The sequence below is a fragment of the Ctenocephalides felis genome, unplaced genomic scaffold (assembly GCF_003426905.1).
Source record: "Ctenocephalides felis isolate EL2017-DRISC unplaced genomic scaffold, ASM342690v1 CF-g0.4_SCAFFOLD_03571, whole genome shotgun sequence".
Classification (NCBI taxonomy): Eukaryota; Metazoa; Arthropoda; class Insecta; order Siphonaptera; family Pulicidae; genus Ctenocephalides; species Ctenocephalides felis.
The window spans coordinates 1,189,872-1,214,173 of record NW_020539725.1 but is presented as its reverse complement, the minus strand read 5'-3'; the positions used below and the strand labels follow the sequence as shown (position 1 = coordinate 1,214,173).

Below are 24,302 nucleotides of genomic sequence, written 5' to 3'. Positions count from 1 at the left end.
TAAAAAATACGAATAAAGTATTAATGTCAGACTTAAGAACCAAAAAAATGCGAAGGGTCATCTGTATATTTAAGGTGTATTTTTTAGTTTTTTAAATATCTTCTTATTGACATTAATTGACTTGTAAGCCCATACAGGCTGTATGGGCTTACAAGTCAATTAATGTCAATAAGAAGATATTTCAAAAACTAAAAAATACACCTTAAATATACAGACGACCCTTCGCTGTATGATACAGCAGTGGCATTTTTGTGGAAAACACTGATGTGGCAAATTGGTTTAATTGGTATGAACAAACTGATTAATTTAATTGAGAACAACTTAACAATTTCAATATGAATTTGGACCTAATGGTTAATTGAAAAAAAGTAAGTTATTGGGATATTAAAATGTAATTTTAATTGTAATAATAATTGAGAGAATTAAGCATCCGATTTATTTAAAAAACTTTCTGCTTGTTTTGACAAAATAATTTATTTTAGATTTTTTTTTGTATATCAATAATAATTAAGATTTTAATTTTAATTCTGGCTAAAGTTCTAAGGATCACTTGTATACTCTAAATAAATAATTATAACTGTGTAATTCAATTTATATAATTGTTATAAATTTTAAACAATGTTACAGTATTTATATTAATCAAATTCATTTGGGTGCACGGATAAACCGATTTGAATGGCTCAAAAAACATTCGATTCCCATTGATAGGGAGATGTGCTTATTAGTTTTTGGCAAAAGCAGCTTCAGCCGTCACGGAGATTCGGAGCAAAGAGTGCAGAAAATAGACAAGTTTTTGAGAGCATGGAGCATCCGATTTGAATGATCCAAAAAACCTTCAATGTGTAATGCCGAGTAGAAGTGGTGATTAGTTTTTGAGCAGGTCTAGCCGTTTTCGAGATACCGAGCTATTTAGCAAAAAATTGCAGGTTTGGAAAGAATTAAGCATCCGAGTTGATTCAAAAAACTTTCTGCTTGTTTTGACAAAAAAATTTATTTTAGATTTTTTTTTTTGTAATCAATAATAATTCAGATTTTAATTATAATTCTGGCTAAAGTTCACTTGTATACTCTAAATGAATAATTATAACTATGTAATTCATTTTATATAATTGTTATAAATATTAAGCAATATTACCGAGTATTTTTATATTAATCATATTTATTTGGAAATATTTAATATTCCTCAAACATTTCGTTACGGTACGAAAAGTTCCAGCAATTTGCCTTAAGGCACGATGCAATACACCGCTAGTTTTGTTTTAATATTAAATACATTTTTGTTATATAACTATTTCCATATATTAATTAGTGGTCCCATTTTAGTGTTTTGTTTTGTGTGTATAATAAGTTACTATATACTTCTTTATATTTGCTGTTTTTACATCTATATATTTTAGATTTATATTTCATATAATAAATCTTTGTCGGTTATGTTTTTCATATTACTTAACATCCATTGTCATAATTATTGTGGAAATATGTAATTTTTTATTGCTTTATATATTTTTTAAAGGGTAGTACTGAAGATGGGTCAAACCAAAACTCGAAATGTATACTATTCTAATAAAGACATTCTTCTTTATTAAATTGTTTTTATTATTGGATGGATGCTCAAACAAACACACACACATAATATATCTTATATAGAAAAATAAAGCTCTCGATAAACGCTAAATCTCGAAAACGACTAAACCGATTTGGCAAGTCTTAGTCTTGAAAAATTCATGCTAATCTGTAGGTTGTCGGAAAGGTGAGATACAATTTCAAAATCGTGTAGAAACTTTACATTTTTAATTTGATTTTTTTTGTAGAAGCGTAATTTGAATAAAATAATGAACGGTGGCTAATATGTCAAATGTCAAACGTTTTTGATAGATAATATTCAATTATGTTTAATAGTATGTTTTACCAGTGGCGGATCCAGCTTCGGCGCCAGGGGGAGGGGTCATAATTGAAAGGGGTTATAATACACACACACACACAAATATATATATATATATATATATATATATATATATAAGAGAGCAGGGCTTAAAGATCCGCGGCTAAAAAGGTCCTCGACCGATATCTCAATGACAAGGAAAGTTAAGGATTTCTTTAACAACAATATTTGAAAGTAGAGGGAAAAAAAGTACAACCAGCCATCACCTTGATACTTACGAAGTTTAAAAAAGCATTTTTACAAGCATTTTTACAAAAGCATTTTTATTTATTGCAACTCTGCTGGTGAATATTTTGGACAAAATATCAAATCAAGGTTATATACAGAGTTATCTCTGTAAAAAATGTATCCATAAAATTTATATTTTGCATTAGTTGAATAATGTAGCTAATATTTCGTTAAATCGTTAAATTGTTTGTCCTCTCGCCGACCGATTTTACCCCGCCTATGGGACAAATTTTTGAAAAACAGCAAAAAACACATTTCTACAGTGAATTAGCTTGGGAGTTGTGCTAAACATAGTCAGATAGTTTTTTGTTTGATGTGATTTGTTGCTCAAAGATAAGTTGGATCCGCCTATGTGTATTTTATTTTAAATTATCTACGTCTTTGACGTGGGTCAAATTTTGATCTTTCTTCGACGTTTTTTCGTCTGAACCAATGTTAAAATTTAAAAACTATAAAATGAAACTGGATAAGCGCTTGCGTTGATTAGATTTTGAGACAATTGTTTGATCCGTTTCTTTACTATTGGCAGAAAAGTGCAAAAATTATCGTCCATGTTTTTGTCAAAAATTCTTAACCGTTTTTGCAAATTCAAAAACTATTCGATTGATATCATTTGGAATTAAATGGTTTTTGGCGAAGATCAATCAAATCGTTTCTTTTTCATAATATATTGTCATTTTTTTTTGCCTTTTTCTGAAACTTTGCATGGCGATAGAGTTTCTGTTCTAAATGAATGTACTAAACTATATTAAGGCCTGCGACAAGTGGTTTACTTATGATAATTAAAGTTTGGATTATTTGGCCGCGCTTTTAGAAAATTCACCCTATGTATGTATTCGGCTTCGTATTTCGTATGAGTTCGTTTTCCATCAATGTGTAATATTTAAACCATTTTTCAAAAATAACTACTATAATTGAAAAAAAAAATTGGAATAGTTTCTCACTTCAAAATAGTTTACAGCGATTAGGTATACTTCTCTAAATCAGTCATTATTAACTCCCCGAAGGAGAAGTTTATGTTTTCATAAAAAAATCCGATACGCTAATTTTATGTTTTCTCGGCGTTTCAAGCCATTTTGATTCAAATGAGACCAAATTTCGAAAAAGTGTTTGTGTGTGTGTGTGAACAGATTTTTTGCCGTAAATCGACGTTTTCTCAAAAATGGCTGGAGCGATTTCAAAAATTTAAATGCCAATCAATGTATCTCGATGAGGACTAGCGTTTATCAATTTTCGATCGACGATCAGCCAAGCCGTTTCTTTGAAATTTGGAAAAGCAGAAAAAAATTTCGTCCACGTTTTAGCCAGCAGTTTTGAATCGTTTTTGAAAATTCAAAAACCGTTCGAAAGATATTGATTGGAAATCGTGCTGATGAGTTTTTGGTAGATATCGGCCGGGCCGTTTTCTTGTAATAAAGTGTTGAGAAAAATTTTCTCGACGATTTTTATTATTATTTTTTTGACGGTAGATACTATAGTCTTTTAGATACTAAAATATTACGGCCCTACGACAACTCGTTTAGCTTTAGAAATTCGTCAAAGTTTGCAAAAATTAGTATCGTTTTTTGGCATTTGTCAAAATTGGACCTCTCATATGTTGAAGTTTGATACTAAACGCTCTGTGTCTACTATGTTTATGTATATATGTTTCTCTTTTGTTTTATGTAAAACAAGTGATTGTTAATAATGTTTGTAATGCATGTGATTAGTTAAAGAATATATAATCAGTCAGTCTGTTTTTATCCTTCTGCATAAATGGTTATATTATTATTCACATAAACTTTTAACATAAATAGTACAGGTTATGGGCCTAGATCCCATGTTTTTAAAGTTTATTGAATAACAGTTTAGTGCTTTTTTAATCATTATGTCGTCGGGATACTTGGTGAATGTACCGAAGTTAAAAGGACGTGAAACATATGACGATTGGTCGTTTGCAGCAGAAAATGTTCTAATCTTAGAAGATTTAGCAGAATGCATTGTAGAGCCAAAGCACGGGGCAGCACGGGAAATTGATGTGATCAAGGATAAAAAGGCGAGAGCAAAATTGATATTAACATTAGATACAAGTTTATATCTTATATATAAAAATGGATCGCAAAATGTGTTGGTAAGCGCATAACTCAACAACGCCTGGACCAATTTGGCCAATTCTTTTTTTAAAATGTTCGTTGAAGTCCAAGGATGGTTCTTACGTCGAGAAAAAATCGAATAAATGCCGGGGAAACCCTAAAAACAGCCCTTTCTTTTTCTCATATAAACGTTTACAGTATATGTGGGAATCGAGTAGGCAACGATATTTGTAGAAAAAACAATAATTTATGTCATGACATTTTGTGTAGTTTTTGATAATCTAATTTTTAATATATTTATATAAACATAGAAATATCTTTCTATTAATTAACAAGCTATATTGGCAGCCAAAAACATTGATGTAAATGAATTAAATTTCAAAATTCAAGAACAAATTACAGGCGAATCAGTTGATTCGGCAACTAACCAAGACGATGTAGTTAATTATCCACCAGAATTTTTAAACTCGCTTAATTTGCCAGGATTGTCACCTCCCAATCTTCAATTAAAGGTTGGATCGGCAATTATAATATTGCGAAATATCGACCAACCGCGCCATTGCAACGGCATAAGATTAGCGATAAAAAATCTACAAAACAAAGTGATGGAAGCAGCTATATTGAAAGGATAATATAAAGCAGAAGATGTTCTCGCACCGTGCATTCCAATGATTCCGACTGATGTGCCATTTTTGTTTAAACGACTACAGTTTCCAGAGCGTTTATGGTATCATTACGTGTTTGTGGGTATTAATTTGGAAAATCCATGTTTCTCACATAGTAAATTGTATGTTGTCTGTTCCCGTATTGGAAAACCATCAGATTTGTTTGTCTATGCGCCAGATAATCAAACAAAAAACATCGTCTATCACAAAGCACTACAATGAAAATTCAACTGATGTTTGAATTATGATTCACATGATTAAAATTACTTACTTTTAAATGCTTATAGTGTTTTATCTAATTATTTTTAATGCACACCGAATTATTACCAGGGTGACGGTTCTGTTCAGGATAATTTTTTGCAAAGAATAGAAAAAAAGTAGGAACAAAACACCGCCATATTACAATTTTTTTGACAGGACGAAGTCTGTCGGGTCGGCTAGTGTACATATAAAAGAAACAAAAACCTCAGCCCAGCTATGGTCCAAATTAAAGACGATGTATAGTGATTCAGGTTTCACTCGAAGAATTAATCTCTTAAGGACATTAATTTCTACTAGATTAATTAATTGTGAATCAATGAGCTCATATGTCAATCAAATAATAGAAACAGGGCAGAGATTGAGGGGAATATTGATGATGAGTGGATAGGCTCTTTGCTCTTGGCAGGATTGCCGGAAAAGTTTTCGCCGATGATTATGGCGATTGAGCATTCCGGTATAGCCATTACAACGGACACAATAAAAACGAAGCTGCTGGATATAGGCAACGATGTTGCGGTTAATAATGATGAGAGCGCCTTTTTAGCAAAACAAAATGGCAGGTACAAGCAGCGCCAAGATTCAAACTCCAATAATTTTGATACTAAAAAGGAAGTTAGGTGTTTTAAATGCAAACGACTTGGCCATTATAAAAATAAATGTCGTTTCAATACTGTGAATAATGAACATGATAAAAATGCATTTAACAGAGTTTTTTCAACTGGTATTTACAATAAAACAGATTGGTATGTTGATTCTGGAGCCAGTATTCATCTTGTGAATGACAGTAACAGTTTAAGAGAATACAACAAGAAACCTGATGTGCAGGAAGTAAGGACAGCTAACAATATGCAAATGAAGGTAGTGTCTTGTGGCAGCGTTTCTCTTAGGACAGAAGTTTATGGTCAAGTTTATGATGTTGAAGTACAGGATGCTCATTACCAGAAAGGGTAACAGGGTTGTATTCAATGATAATAAATGCAAAATTTATAACAAAAATAACATTTTGGTTGCAGTGGCGGTTACAGGTGGAGTATATAAACTCATAACAAATAATATTAATTGTTTGTTAGTTACAGATCCTAAGGCAGCAAATATATGGCATAGACGGTTAGGACATATAAATAAAACAGATTTGTGTAAATCGAGTAAAGGCTTAGTGAAAGGACTCACTATATCCGAGAAGGCAACATCGGACATAAATAATTGTATACTTTGTTGTAAAGGAAAGCAAACTAGATTGCCATTCAAACACAAAGGATCAAGAGCAGTAAAAGTTCTGGAAAATATTGAAGATGTGCCTAGCAAGAACCCAATAGAACCAGTAGTGAACAGTGTTTCAGTGGGGGTTAATGAAATGCAGCCTGTAACAGAAGAAAAGAATCAAAATGCTGGCAGTGATCATGAACAAAATGTTATAGAAACACAAAAGTCTAAAAGAAAAAGAACGAAGAAAATGTTTGACGATCATGTCACATATGCGTGTAACAATTTTCAGAGACCGAGTGCATGGCAATGACAGGTGCTTCTAAAAAAGCGATATAATTAAAAGGTTTATTAATCGAATTAACGGATGTAGATGAGAGTGTATGTATTTACAATGATAGCAAGTCAGCGCAAAAACTCTCATACAATCCAGTTCTTCACAAAAGATCAAAACACATTGATGTGAGACATCATTTCATCAGGGAAGCAATTGCAGATGGTGTAATCGATCTAGAGTATGTGCAGACAAAAGATATGCCTGCTGATATATTCACGAAGAGTTGAAGTGTACATAAACATTTGAATTTTTCAAAGCTGTTAGGTATGAGTACACAAGTTGTTTAGTATAGTGGGGGTGTTGAAGTTTGATACTAAACGCTCTGTGTCTACTATGTTTATGTATATATGTTTCTCTTTTGTTTTATGTAAAACAAGTGATTGTTAATAATGTTTGTAATGCATGTGATTAGTTAAAAATATATAATCAGTCAGTCTGATTTTATCCTTCTGCATAAATGGTTGTATCATTATTCACATAAACTTTTAACATAAATTCTACATCATCGACGTTTGCTCAAAAACGCCTGAACAGATTTCAGAAGTTTACAAACCATTTGATGTGTCTCAATGAGAACTATAGCTTGTAAGTTGTGCGACGATCGGCCGAATCGTTCCTTTGAAATTTGGAAAAGTGTTAAACTTTTCGTCCACCTTTAAGCTCATACTACCGAATCGATATTAAAAAATGAAAAATTGTTCGAAAGGTATTAGTTGGGAATGATACTGATTAATTTTCGGTGAAAATCTACCGAACCGTTTTCATGTAATTCATTGTTGAAAAAAAAATTTGAGCCGATTTTTATGAAACTTTTTTTGATGATATATATCTTGGTCTTATACAACTTATTGAAATATTACGGCCTTACGACAAGTAGTTTAACTTTAAAAATGCATCAAAGTTTGAGAAAATGAGTAGTATTTTTGACGTTTGTTAAAATTAAAAATAGACGATTTACTCGGTATAACTATAAAGTACTTGGTTTAATGAACATACTAAACCATTAAATTCCTATTGAAACTGGTTCAATCATAAAAATTGTTGATTTTTGAAAATTTGCTTTTAGAAAATACTCCGAGTCAACGTGTTCGTTCATTTTTAATTATATGTCATAAATCCTAAATTTGGTATCGATCAAAGCGACATTTTGTCAAATGACATTTTCCTAGTTATATTTTCCCAGAATTTATCGAAAAATAGGTAGCAACATCTGAAAGTCCGGGGTTAAAAAGGTATACCACCGATGTGTCAAAAACCAGTAGAGTTGAGCATTGTTTAACAACAATATTTTAAAGTAGAGGGTAAAAGATGTATAACCAACTATAACCTTGATTCTTATGACTTTGCTATCGGGAGATAAACGGTAATCTTTGAAAACCCATTTCCTTTTGTTGTTAGTTTTTTGGGTCGTGAGCACTGTGATTTAGTTTACGATACCTTAATATAAATTTCAACTATACGCTATTTAATTGTTTTATAAAATGTAATGTTGATATTTTAAGTGAGATTCAACAGTTTTCTTTATTTAACGGAGTGCAAATTATTTTCACGTCTGAACTTAATATATAGATTAGCCTATTTTCAATGATTATATATATTTTTTTAAATTTTTTTTGTATCTATTTGTATAAGGACTAATTATCTATACGCGAAGTATTTGCTGGCATTTTTATTATATGTGCAACTATAATTATTATTATTATTACCATAAATGTGCCTACGAGAGGCGATTTTCACTTAAGGCTATATTTCAGATCTATGACCTCAAGTGGAAATTTGACATCAAAGTTGCCTGATGTCAGGCTTGGCGGTAGCGGAAATCGAACCAGCGAACCTGGAACTAGTTAGTGCTAGCCCCACGCTCTAACCGATATCGCCACCGCTGGCCCGAATGGTATATATTAGTTCTTGAATTTGTTATACATTTTAAAAGACTTCAATTTATAACAGGTGTACTTTTTCTATGACCATAAATAACAAAGTCAGACGCTGATTTTTTGTGTGATAATTTTGGAAAATTAATGTTTTAGTCGTGAATAAACAAAAAATCATTCGTTTATACATCCACATCTACAGGTATGACTAAAAAATTGTACAACGCTTGGCATTAAAATAAATTGAGCTATTGGAAATAAATTTGTTCTATGAATTGCAGTGTATAATTTTTAATATACAATTTTATTGAACATATTTTAATATTTGTTAAAGGGATAATTAAAGTGTTAACTGTGGGAATTGAGAATCATCATTTTATTTGAAGCAGTTCTACATTAATTTTGTAAAAATATAACATTATTGTAAAAGATTCCTACTCCTGGTGCTCCTACATCTTCGAAACGGCTAGACCTGCCTTTACCAAAAATTAGCACGACTTCTCATCAATAGGAATCGAATGTTTTTTGAATCATTCAAATCGGTTGATTCGTGCGCCCAAAATCGTGGACGAAAAATTGTATCCAAACATACACACACACACATACATCCAATTTTTTTAAGGTATGCCTAAATGTTCAGAAACCCTACGGGAAGTTAAATATTCTCGAATTTTCCAGACACTCTGGCAACTGTCTTGTCACTGTGTTTTGATTCCTTAAAATTCTCAACTGCCAAAATTAGTTAAAATTTCCAACACTTTAATATTTCGAATATGAAACTTGATTTTTAATATTTTCTATAACACAAGTTGGATATATTAGAATATATTTGTTCCTTATCGAATTAGACAAAAATATTTGATTTCGAACTGTCAAATCCGATTTTACATTATAATAATGAATATTATGATATTGTAATGACGATCTGTTCTTTTTCGAAAGTGAAGGAGAGATGTTCATCTCTCGTTCATGTTGAACATCTCTCCTTCACTTTCGAAAAAGAACAGAACAATTTTATTAGCTTTCTTGACGTCAAAATTATAAAAACCTTAGATAACCGTATCATCACAAATTGGTACCAAAAACCTACTTGGTCGGGCAGGTATTTAAATTTTCATTCCTATCACCGATCTAGCATGAAAATAGGTACTACAATTAATTTAGTTGACCACGCCATACTTCTCTCGGACAAACAATTTTGGTCTGCTAATGTATCGTTAATCCACACAACACTTATCAATAACTCTTATCCTTCTAATCTCATAAACTCTATCACGAACAATAGACTCAAATTTCTCAATAATAACAATAATATCTCTTCTTCTTCAACCAAAATCTCCAAAGACAATAACATTATTGGCAATGTTTGTCTCCCGTTTATTAAAGAACTCTTTCCCATTTGGAAAAAACTGTTTCACAAGGTCGACTTAAGATTAATTTGTAACATAGACTTAACCCTTAGCTCTCTTTTTTCCAACCTCAAATCACCCTCTAGTTTAGAACGCACATCTAATATTGTCTATAAATTAAAATGCAATGATTGTGATTCCATTTACATAGGTGAAACTGGACAGAATTTAATAAAACGACTAAAGCAACATGATAATAACTCAAAAAATCCTCGACAAAATCAAACCATGATAACAGAACATATAAAAAATTTTAAACATTCTTTTAACTTTTACAACGCTAGTATACTTTATCACGAACGGAACATTATTCAGATAAGGTTTGCTGAATCTTGTCTAATCAGTATCAACAGATCTTGCATTAATAAACGTCATGATGCCTCCTTACTCTGTGAAAATTATCAGGTGACACGGGTGACCGATGTATATGTATGTATGTATATATATATATATATATATATATATATATATATGTGTGTATATATATATATGTATATATATATATATATATATATATATATATATACAGGTGTGCATGTCCGTATATGTATATATTTATATATACGTATTAGTTGCATGTATATATGTATATGTGTACGTGTTTGTACATGTATATCATGTATATATATGTTTGTTTATGTGTATATTTATGTATATATATTACGCTTTTGTATGTTTGTATACATTTCTTTTTACTTTTCATTTCTCTTGTTTTATCCATCTGTTAAGTATAATTGTTATTGTTATAATTATATTACTTATATCTATAGTTCTTTTTTCAATTTCTGTCATTTTTTCCTAGTTTATATTAATTTTTCAATGTTCATTCTGTAGATCCACTGATGATGACATAAAATCCTATGTCGAAACGTTTGGAAAAATTAAAGATTAACTTCTAAATCTTTGCCTTTTATTTGATGTATGCCCTTGAAGAACTTACTCATATTTCTCAACATCAAAACTAACTTCTTTAACATATATATATATATATATATATATATATATATATATACTAGCTGACCCGGCAAACGTTGTTTTGCTAAGTAAGGTATATTCTAAACAATTTCTAGAGAATCAAAAATATTAATACTTTAAGTGTATAAGAATGGGGTGTTGTACTATATACAATGAGCTATTATCAAAACAGTAAACCTTATTAGTTTGTCTATATTTTGTCAATAGAATCATTTTGTCAAACTGGAAGATTTATACACTTTATATAGAAAACATGGTAGGGTAGAGCGGGGCTAGTTGAGCATAGGGGCAAGTTGGGCAATCGAAATATCTCGAAAACTATTCACAGTCCGTTTTGGCATTATATGGCGGAAAGATAGAGATTTGGGAGAAATAAACATCCCGCGATTGCTAGTGGCCGAAGGACAAATGAGTGAGGCTCACGGGCGTTTTGTTTATTTCGAGACCAAAAAGTAAAAAAGTAATTCATCACGAGTTTTCGTCTGGTTTAGTCAAATGTTATTCATTTTTAATCGGTTAAATGTTATTCTTCCATATAATTATAGTACTTTTAATATGCACAGAGATTCTGGGTATAATTCTCACGGTTTTTTTATAAACTCACTTTTATTTTGAAATTCCGAGTTGGGGTTAGTTGAGCATAGTTGCTAGACTTGTTCTGCCACTAAGACAATTACCATTAACTTCCAGAAATTAGTTATTATTTTTAAGATATAAGCTAAGTCTATGAGTAATAATATAAAAAAAATAATCCAATCCAAGTCATTTTTGGTCTTTCGACTTATTGATTACGTTTCAAGTTTTTCAGATTCTTTTTTGATTTGGGATTTTATGTATAATTGTAAATAATACTACTGAGCTTATACAAAATTTTCAAATTTCTGCGAGGAGAGAGGAGTGATAGAAAATGAATTAAGTATTTCTTCTTTGACCTGCTTTTTGAAAAGTTTCAAGTAACATTCGATGAATTGAAGTAAATTTTATAAAGTCATAAGAATCAAGGTTATAGCTGGTTATACATCTTTTTCCCTCTACTTTTCAATTCCTTGTTAAACAATGCTTAACTTTACTGGTTTTTGACACATCTCTGGTGGACCTTTTTAACCTCGGACCTTTATATATTACTATCTATTCTTCGATAAATTCTGCGAAATTATAACTGGGAAAATGCTATTCGGCAAAATGTCCCTTTGATCGATACCAAATATAGGTTTTGAATTTGAATAACATAAATAAAAAATAATATAACCTCGAAAATATTTTATAATTTATAAGTATAAGTATATAATTATACAAATGAGATCTATCAGAGCACCGTGTTTGAGAAAAATATGCCAAAAATAGCATTTTCATATTAACATTTCAAAAAACTTCATATTTAGTTTCTAGTAACATTTGCAGCCCGTTTACTAACGTTTTTGTATATAAATAAAACTACAAACAAAACTATTTACTACAATTTAATCATAATTAAATAATATTGATGTAAAACATCCTATCAAAAATAATTGAACATCATCTGTCAAAAACGTTTGACATTTGCCGCCGTCCATTGTTTTAATTAAATTACGCTTCTACAAAAATTTTCAAATAAAAAATGCAAAGTTTCTACGCGATTTTGAAATAATATCTCACCTTTCCGACCATCTCTGGATTGGCACGAATTTTTCAAGTGTAAGACTGGCCAAATCGATTCAGCCGTTTTCGAGTTTTATTCGGACATTTGAAAGAGAGCTCCATTTTTATATATAAGATATATATATATATGTAATATTTTTGCAGCCCAACCGTCGAATTAAAAAAAAGATTAAATAACAAAATTATTTATTCCATTAAACGCTTCGACACTTGATGTGTGTCTTCATTCAGTAATCTAAAAAAATATATAACATAAATACACAGTTGATGATAAATATAATATATAAAAGGAGGAAATTATACACACCAAACCAAGAAAAACAACAGAAAAAATTAATTATGATGTAAAATTGATTGAACCCTAAATTTGTGTAAAATAATAAAATACTATTATATTAACAAACGAGAAATAGAAGGAGCACATATTGCCCTCCTATATTTGATGTTATTGATAGCATGGCATTGTGATCACTGATCAAGTTTACAACGCAGTGTAGTACCCGCACGTGTATTTTCTAAAAGCAAATTTTCACAAATCAATAATTTTTATAATTGAACCAGTTTTCGTAGAACGTTAATGGTTTAGTATGTTCATTAAGACCAAGTAATCTATCGTTATACCAAGTAAATCATCTAATTTTGATTTTAACAAACGTCAACAAAACTACTCATTTTCTCAAACTTTGATGCATTTTTAAAATTAAACTACTTGTCGTAAGGCCGTAATATTTCAGTAAGTTCTATAAGACCATTATACACATCGCCAAAGAAAGTTTCATAAAAATCGGCTTAAATTTTTTTTCAACAGGTAATTACAAGAAAACGGCTCGGTAGATTTTCACCTAAAACTAATCAGTATTATTCCCAACAAATACCTTTCGAATAGTTTTTGATTTCCTAAAATCGATTCGGTAGAATAAGCTTAAATGTGGACGAAAAGTTTAACACTCTTTTTCAAATTACAAAGAAACGGCTTAAGAAGAAATAATTACAAAGAACTCTCATTGAGATACATCGAATGGCTTTTAAATTTCTGAAATCGGTTCAGGCATTTTTTGAGAAAACGTCGATGAAAGGTCTAATTTTTACAAATGCCAAAAAAATGATACCAATTTTTGCAAACTTTGACGAATTTTTAAAGCTAAACGAGTTGTCGTAGGGCGATAATATTTTAGTATGATCTAGAAGACTATGATATCTACCGAGAAAAAAAATCATAAAAATCGTCGATTTTTTTTTAAACTTTATTACAAGAAAACGTCCCGGCCGATCTTTACCAAAAACTAATCAGAACGATTCCCAACCAATATCTTTCTAACGGTTTTTGAATTTTCAGAATCGATTCAGAATTGCGGGCTAAAACGTGGACGAATTTTTTTTCATTTTTCTGCTATTTATAAAGAAACGGCTCGGACGATCGTCGCACAAAACTCAGAAACGCTAGTCCTCCTCACCGAGATACATCGAATGGCTTTTAAATTTTTGAAATTGGTTGAACCGTTTTTGAGAAAACGTCGATTTACGGCAAAAAATCTGTTCACATACACGAACACACACACATACTTTTTCCAAATTTGGTCTCAATCGATTCAGAATGGCTTGAAACGTCGAGAAAACATAGAATTAGCGAATCGGATTTTTTTATGAAAACATAAACTTCTCCTTCGGGAAGTTAAAAATTAAAATAGTTCACATGGTAATAATAAAATTTTTACAGTTTTTTCCTTTTGTTGTTCAGATACTAATGCTGTTATTGATCGGGTCTTTTTCAATTATTTCCCGAGCAAACTATATACAAGTCATGGTGATAACAAAGATGCCACTAATTTGCATACACGGTTGCAAAAAAGGAAAATCAAAATAAACACATTGAAATTTATCACAATATGTACTCATGTTGAAAATGCACATATGTTCAAGCAAATCTATAAAGAAAAAATGTCCATTTTATATAGCAATATAACAATCCAGGGTTAAACGTTAAAATGGCTGTACGGATTGGGTCCAGTCTTAGTTGCATAATTTTATATTTATTAGTATTTATAAAACATTTTCTAGATTATATCATTTAACCTAACCTAGAAGATTATATCATTTAACCTAAATTTATAATCGATCAAAGGGGACATTTTGTCGAATAACTTATTCCCAGATATAACTACTTAAATAAGAAGGTTCGGTTGATGATATAACTTTGGAACACACAACTGTAAAAATGTCAATGCACAAAATTACAAGTTCTCTGGAATAAAATATTTTGATAATTGATTATAATGCTCGCATTCAATAAAATGTATCGACAGTTTGGGTACTAAAACAAATTGAGCAGAAGAATGATTCACTACAATTTTGAAGACCAACAATTTTGAAGGAATTCCTTTCAAATGATATGTCAAAATCCATGCATTTTAAACACAGTCCGGTATCGTTCATGTTTCATTAAATCACTCTACAAATAGAAAAAAATTAAAAACTTCAACAATCATTGGATAATGCATTGTAAAATATAATCACTAATGGTTATTTTCCACTAATTTTGAAGAATAAACTGGAAATATTTCCTATGAATTTATAGAAGAATGGATAGTAATATATGATGATCCGGGGTTAATAAGGTTTACCATTAATATGTCGAATAACAGTGAAGTTTAGCATCGTTCCACAAAAATATTTTAAAAGTAGAGGGGAGAATATTAATTCTGATGTTGAAATATATGAGTGAGTTCTTGAGGGCATCAAACAAAGAAAAGGCAAAGTTTTATAAAATAATCTTTAATTCCAAACGTTTCGACATTCAATTTAATGTCATCATCAGTGGATCTAAAAACAGTATAAAAATAGATATAACTATTTATTATAAAATATGTGGATTGGTATAGAAACTATAGATATAAGAGAAAATTTAACAGAACAGCAACACTTAACAACAAACAGAATATAAAAGATAGAAAAAGTAATAGAAACTAGATATTAAATAGATAAAAAAGAAAAAAAGAAAAAAGAGTATATATAAATATATACATATATATACACACACACATATATATATATATATATATACATATATATATATCTTATATATAAAATTCTTTTGTAACAATGTAAGTTTCATCAATCCTCCTAAACTGTAATTCGGATTTTCATGAATCTTCCTGAAGTTTGTTCGGGAAATTTTCTAGAATGTTTTGATTCATAGAAATATAGTTAGATTGTAGAAATAAATGAAAAAAATTACAAAAAACCGCTTATCATTGTTTGACCTTTAAAATATTTAAGGCATGGTTTGACATTAAAAACAAATGACAACTGTCATTTGCCAAACATTTCTATTCACTTATAGGCTAAGGCAATATTAAAATATAATAAATTCATGATTAAAAATAAAGAAAATGTAATGTCTACATTATTATTGTCGAAAAGCAGCTGAGATGTGCCATAATTAAAATAATATAAGATGCAAATAATATAACATGCGTCTGACAGTCTGCGCATGCGACTGACGCGCACGGCGAATCGTGTTCTCAACGTACGCGTGGTTTGCTTTTGCTTGCAATAATTTTGTTTGCGCACTTTGCGAACAGATTCGCCGTACGAATTCGTGCAAAGGAGACGAGCCATAAGTGATTGCGCTCAAAAATATTCAATCTGCAGTCGTTTTGCCTTATTATACTTAGTCACAATACAAAAAAAATTACTTTTTCAAAAAATTATTTAGAAATTTCATTGTGTCAAAAATTCATATGGTTGGCATTTTGTACGGAATATTTACTCAATGGAGCGCTTTGGGTCTGAACTTTTTTTTACTGTTTTCCAATTCGACGAAATGCAAATTGTTTTCACTTCTGAACTTTAGATTAAGATTAGCTGGGCATACGCTTTTTTCCTCTCCATTTACTGCAATAATTTTGTTGATAGTAGGTTGAATAGAGCACATGTGAACAAAATTTGACAAATTAATTCACTTCAAATATGAACTTAAGTAATAATGTATATTGAATTATTAGTGTGAAAAATGCAATTTAGATATTAAAATACTAAAAGCCATTTAAAATATGCTACGAAATTATAAAAATTGTAGACAACATTATTGAAGCAATTGTTTTGGGTAGAAAAATCCAAGGTGATATTGTACCTTGACCGCATGCTATATATTAATTCTTTATGAATTTGTTATACTTTTTAAAAGATTTCAATTTTCAACACGTGTATCTATGCCATTACAATAAATACATGGTAATAAATTTGGAAAATCAATGTTTTAGCCGTGAATAAACAAAAAATCATTCATTTAAACATCCACATTTACAGGTATGTCTAAAAATATTGTATAACCCTTAAATTCATTAAAATAAATTGAGCTATTGGAAATAAATTTGTTCTATAAATCGCCGTGTATAATTTTTAATATACAATTTTATTGAACATATTTTAATATTTGTTAAAGGGATAATTAAAGTGTTAACTGTGGGAATTGAGAATAATCATTTTATTTGAAACAGTACTACATTTAACATCACTCATATATTGGTGTAAATAGTAACTCGAAAAACAATAATGATTATTTTTAACTGAACGGTACAAATTAGTATAGGATAGGATAGGACCCATTAATCTGAAGAGAACTCTCATCAAACCAGTCGATCAAATATTATTCCTACTGCTCGACTAAGACATCACTGCCTTTGCTGGACGATAACTACTCTATTTATTCAATATAGGATGTGACATATGTGTACTTCCGCATTCGTGCGCTGTCCTTGTAATTTGATTATATCCACAGTCCTGGATATTGGTTACTGTAGTAGCTTCTTTATGCGATATGGTAATAATGTCCGTCCAACCTTTCCTGATGCCTTGGGTCGAGCAGTAGGAATAATATTTGATCGACTGGTTTGATGAGAGTTCTCTTCAGATTAATGGGTCCTTTCAATAAGGTATTCGCTGGAAGAGACAAACTTCTGATTCCAATAAAAATCCACTTGTAATGTTTTGCACTGTATTTATTTCTTTACTTCACAGACATAATCTCCACTTAGATTATCTAAGACTACTCTAGACTAGACATTAAGACTCACTGGATAGAGTCTTGACTAAGACATCACTGGCTAGAGTCTTGACTAAGACATCACTGGCTAAACCCTTGCCTAAGGCATCACTGCCAGAGTCTTGACTAAGACATCACTATGGCTAGACTTTTGACTAAGACATCATTAGCTAGAGTCTCGACTAAGACATCACTGCCTTTGCTGGACGATAACTACTCTATTTATTCAATATAGGACGTGACATATGTGTACTTCCGCATTCGTGCGCTGTCCTTGTACTTTGATTATTTATTAAACCCGCACGAAATGCATTGTTACACAATAATATATATATATATATACATACATACATATATATTGAAAAAATCCAGGACTTATCTATTGAATATATATATATATATATATATATATATATATATATATATTTTGAAATATGTGAGTTTGGTGTTGATATTATATTTTGATAGGTTATTTAAAATCGGGCAGTAACACCAAGTAAAGAAAAAAAAAAAAAAAAACTAAAGTAGTTTTTAAGTACTTTATTTATCCATACGTTTCGGTCTTCATCGAGACCGTCATTCAGTGGAAAAAGGATTAATTATACAAAAAATACACTACACTATTACACTGTGAAAAACCAGGCTATTAATAATTGGAACATTTAAACTAATTAATTTTTTCTAAAAAGTTTTTAGACATTAGTCAAGTTGTACACACTAGAATGTAAGGGAAAAAATTGTTCAAAAAAAATTAATTAGTTTAAATGTTCCAATTATTAATAGCCTGGTTTTTCACAGTGTAATAGTGTAGTGTATTTTTTGTATAATTAATCCTTTTTCCACTGAATGACGGTCTCGATGAAGACCGAAACGTATGGATAAATAAAGTACTTAAAAACTACTTTAGTTTTTTTTTTTTTCTTTACTTGGTGTTACTGCCCGATTTTAAATAACCTATCAAAATATATATATATATATATATATATATATATATATATACGAGGTGTGTTCAAAAAGTACCCGGAATTTTTAAATTTCGCGGGTCTGGAGTGTCTGATTGTCAAAATTTTTTTTTTATTGTGTTGGTATACATGCCCCTAAAGTATGATGAAATTTTCAGCTATATTCACTGTTTACTTTGTCTGTGGTAGTCGCTAAGTTCGACGTGTTTTTCTGAGCTCGGCGATTTTTACAATGGAAGAATTGAAAAGTCAAAGAATTTGTATTAAATTTTGCGTAAAAAATGAAATAAAGTGTAACAAAGTGTGTGAAATGTTACAAAAAGCCTATGGTGAGTCTGCTATGAAAAAAACAAGTTTCCAAGATGGCCGCGAAGACGTTGAAGATGACGAACGCTCCGGTCGACCCAGCACGTCAACAAACGATGAAAATGTGAAAGAAGTGGAAAAAATGGTTATGAATGATCGCCGAATCACAATTAGAGAAGTTGCTGATGAAGTTGGCATATCAATTGGCTCATGTCATAACATTATGGAAAAACAATTCATGGCTGTTGCACCACGATAACGCACCTGCTCACTCGTCGTTGCTTGTTCGTAATTTTTTGGCCAAAAACAATACCGTAGTCATGCCCCAACCTCCATATTCACCAGATATGGCTCCGTGTGACTTTTTCCTATTCCCAAAGTTGAAGAGACCCATGAAAGGACGGCGGTTTTCCTCGATTGAAGAAAATCGCTGAGAGTGCTCAAGGACATATCAAAAAGTGAATATCAAGGGTGCTTCGAAAATTGGAAAAAACGCTGGCATAAGTGTATTATATCTGGGGGGACTACTTTGAAGGGGACCACATTAATGTAGACGAATAAATAAATATTTTTTTGAAAAAACGAAAATTCCGGGTACTTTTTGAACAGACCTCGTATATGATAGATTTCTTGGAGGGCGTAACATCAAGTAAAAAAAGTAAAGTAAAGATTTTTTTCAAAACATCTTTATATTTCCATACGTTTCGACGTAAAATTCTACGTCATCTTCAGTGGTTCTACAATTTAAAAAAAGAAAAAAAAAACAGAAAGTAACGTTACAAATTGAATATACATAAGCAATAGTAAAAAGAAAAGTTTTAACTAAAGAGAATTGCATAAAACATTACTTACTTGAATTATTTATATTATCACTAACACATATTAATATAACTTGTACAGATTAATAATTAAAGACAAGCACTAACTGTCAGTAATTTCTTTTTTTAATAAAAAGAATAAAAGATAAAAACTGATTAATAAATAAAATATTATACGTAATACATGTGCATCCGAGGCCAGTGCCATACAGAATAATATTATTGTAAGTGTCCGAGATGGAAGTCAAAAATTTTTAGAAAAAACAAACCACATGTGCTTGCGTTTGACCCAACGTCTTGGCTCGCTATGCAAGTGTGCGTGATAGTGCTGTGTACACCGTGGTGTTAGGTATTCGATATGAATTGGGAAACATTATTTAGAACAAATTGGTAATTTTCGCAAATGAAGCTGGTGTCTGTACGTTTGTTTAAATAATAATTTCTATTCAAAAAAATATAGGCCGATTCTGAAAAGCGCCTTTGTGAGACTTTCGATTCGTGATGTTCCATACTTCCGTTTAGTATGCAACATCGATCTAACTCTCAACTCCCTCTTCTCAAATTTAAAGCCACGCACTAGTTTAGAATGAGTATCCAATGTGGTCTATAAAATATCTTGCAATGACTGTGATTCCACCTATATTGGCGAAACAGGACAGAACCTTATCAAACGATTGAAACAACACGATAATAATTCAAAAAACAAAAATCAAGGGCAAACAATGATCACAGAACATTTAAAACTAAATAACCATACTTTCAATTTTTATGACGCAAAGGTTCTTCATCACGAATCGAAAGTCTCACAAAGGCGCTTTTCAGAATCGGCCTATATTTTTTTGAATAGAAATTATTATTTAAACAAACGTACAGACACCAGCTTCATTTGCGAAAATTACCAATTTGTTCTAAATAATGTTTCCCAATTCATATCGAATACCTAACACCACGGTGTACACAGCACTATCACGCACACTTGCATAGCGAGCCAAGACGTTGGGTCAAACGCAAGCACATGTGGTTTGTTTTTTCTAAAAATTTTTGACTTCCATCTCGGACACTTACAATAATATTATTCTGTATGGCACTGGCCTCGGATGCACATGTATTACGTATAATATTTTATTTATTAATCAGTTTTTATCTTTTATTCTTTTTATTAAAAAAAGAAATTACTGACAGTTAGTGCTTGTCTTTAATTATTAATCTGTACAAGTTATATTAATATGTGTTAGTGATAATATAAATAATTCAAGTAAGTAATGTTTTATGCAATTCTCTTTAGTTAAAACTTTTCTTTTTACTATTGCTTATGTATATTCAATTTGTAACGTTACTTTCTGTTTTTTTTTTCTTTTTTTAAATTGTAGAACCACTGAAGATGACGTAGAATTTTACGTCGAAACGTATGGAAATATAAAGATGTTTTGAAAAAAATCTTTACTTTACTTTTTTTACTTGATGTTACGCCCTCCAAGAAATCTATCATACATTTCAACATCAAATTTAAACATTTTCAACATATATATATATATATATATATATTATTCTGTAATCACAAATATAATTTATTATTTATTGTTTTGTTAAAGCACTACGTGCTATTTGAAGGTTATCTGAAGTTCTTCCGGCCTTGCTGTTAGATTTTGGAATCACGTTTTGTATACAATTATTTAGTATATAAGAAGTAGTTAAGATTTAGTTAGGCAGTTAGAAGTGAGGACTCAAGTCAGAAGTCAGGAAGTCAGGCTTACTGTTTAGATACTTAAAAAAGGTAGTCTCTGATTATCGATAACCATAAGGTTATCAAACACATTATTTAATTGTAAAAATAATAAACAATAAAATATCAAGATCAACCAAGAACCAGTGTTATTATCTTATCAACCGCTCAGCTCCAGCTACCAAACAACCTCCCATAATCTCAGGAGTAATCCCAACAACACCACAAATACAATTCATGGTGGCTTAGCGAAAATTTTCCCTTGCAGTGCTGAAGAATTTTCATCTGGGGACATCGAGTTAAATAGCCGCCACAACTTGGTAAACCGGAGGACCATTCGCAGCACAACTTGGGGGATGGTGGCGCCTACCGAAGAAGGGAAATTTTGGAACAACAACAGAGACTACGACTGGATTGAACATTAATTCATCGGATTTACAATAAGCAAATTGGACAACATCGCTCTCTCAAGATGGAACACATTTCTTCAGGATTCATGCAAGATGTTGAGTATAGTGAGGCAATAAGAGAAATCAGAATCAAGTCAGCTATTGAAACTATACCTCAATTTGATGGTAATTCATATAATCTCTTTAGATATATGAGCATAGTAGATTCAATTTTAGAAGACGTTAATTTTGAAACATATGAAATAATATCTAAAATTGCTCTTAGTAGATTATATGGATCAGCATTTAATTGCATAAAGTGGTCTGATTATAAGTTATGGAAAGATATTAAACCAATTTTAATTAATAAATTTAAAGATCCCAGATCAATTACAGATTTACATTATGAACTAGCTACAGTGAAAAGAAGAAATGAGGAATCAACGGAGAAATTTGCTGAGAGAATTGATGATTTGCTAATGTTAATTTATATTGAATGTTATTTTTCAAAAAAGGAAACAATTTATGCCTCATATTGTGATTTAGCTCTAGCTGTTTTCATTGAAGGCCTCCAGTTGGAAATAAAAGCTATTGTTAAAGGAGCCAAATCAAAAAATCTTGAGGATGTTAAGAATATTGCCATCAAAGAGGAAAAGTATTTAAATATCACCTATGGCAAACAATATAACCGCTACGTTGTATGCAGATATTGCAAGAAAAGAGGACACCATATTTCAACATGTGAAAAAATTCGCCAAAAATCAATATATGAAGAAAAAACTAGTTACAGACAAAATGGAATCTATGAAGATATTAACCAAGGCGAACACAACGATAGCTACGATGCTTTAAACTATGAAAAGACTATGGTTTTTGAAAATATAAGAAGATATGACGGCATAGACAACACATTCAAATCTACTGAAGAAGAATCCGAAGAATACACAGTCGAAAATCTGACTCAAAACACTGAAACCGAAGAATTGACGACAATTGCTGCAGAAATATTAGATGAAGATGATGAAGAAGCATATTAAAAGAAGTCGTATTAATGACAAAATTATAGAAAAAAATATACAAGAGGTCAAGGAGCACAAAATACATGTAATAAGAAAAATGCCGCCACAATGGAAACTATCAAAAAATGATTTAGCAGCCACAATAGACGTGTTCAACAACAAGAATATAAATTTAATTAAAAATAAAGAATTTGCAAATTTACGAAGTCCGAGCAGCAAAAAGTTGGTATCGTCGTCAACTCATAGTAAGAAGACAAATAAATTCAAATTTATGACATTACCACGATTACAAAAATTATTTAATTATAAATACCGAAAGAAATACGAGGTCAACTGAAGTCAAGACAATAGTAAACAGAACAGCTTGTATTGTTTAGTAAACATAAACATTATGCAGGTTATCAGGTTTCAAGGCAAATTCTCTCCAATTTTGATTAGTAAGCAAAATTTTAGGAGCATGTGATCCCTACATAATCGAAGACCACTAATTGCAGTTGATTGCTGATTAAGTTAAATTTTATAGGTATGAATACTATTAGGTCAAATAAAATTCAAAAATAAACAATATTTAAATACACTGTAAGTAAAAAGTATATGTAATTTTATGCAATTTTTTTTTTTCAATTAATTCAAGTTATTATGAAATGTTTTAATGGTTTTCTTTTTAGAGCCTAATTGTTTGTAAACGAAGTCTAACAGTAATAACACTTTTGAGGACAAAAGTTTTCTTAAGGGCGGAGGAAGAGATGGAACTCATTTTTTTCAATTTTTTTTCTTTTTAGTGTTTTTCGAGAACGAAAAACCTTTAGAGGGGGAGGTTATTCTGTAATCACAAATATAATTTATTATTTATTGTTTTGTTAACGACTGTGCTTTCCAATATATTGGACAAACCTCGCAATATGTACACAAAAGAATGAGACAACATGAACTAAGTGTGGTCCACCACAAACAAAAAAATTTCAAAAGTACCATAGTACAACACTCTATTGAAAACGCCCATTCGTTTAATTTCACTCCAAAGATCTTATATCATGAAAGTTGCATCCTTAGGAGATTATTCGCGGAGAGTTGTCATATTCTTATGAATGTTTCTAACAGTGTCAACATTAGATCAGATCACAATTTATTACATGATTCATATTTAAATTTTTTACACCTTTTGGCAAACAATTAATATCGACTTCCATTTAAAATCAATAATTTAAGTATTCACATCCTAACATATAAAAACACACACATACAATCTCACAATGCTCAAGGGTTTACACGTGTTGCATGACTCAGACTTAAACAGTTCGTTTCAAACTGCCGATCTCGTAATACCGAGAGAGTAATATTGTTTGTCTTTTTCAAATAATAATTTTAAAAAATACAAAACTTTTAGAAATTTTAAGTTACAAAATTTAACTATTCGGCTGAAAAAACAACTCAAAT

The 24,302-nt window shown here is 30.6% G+C and overlaps 1 protein-coding gene across 1 annotated transcript in view; it reads right to left on the bottom strand.

Moving 5' to 3' along the window:
• Positions 1-24,302, bottom strand: part of LOC113386796 (protein sel-1 homolog 1) — a 225,599-nt gene that overhangs the window by 35,598 nt on the left and 165,699 nt on the right. The window lies entirely within an intron of this gene.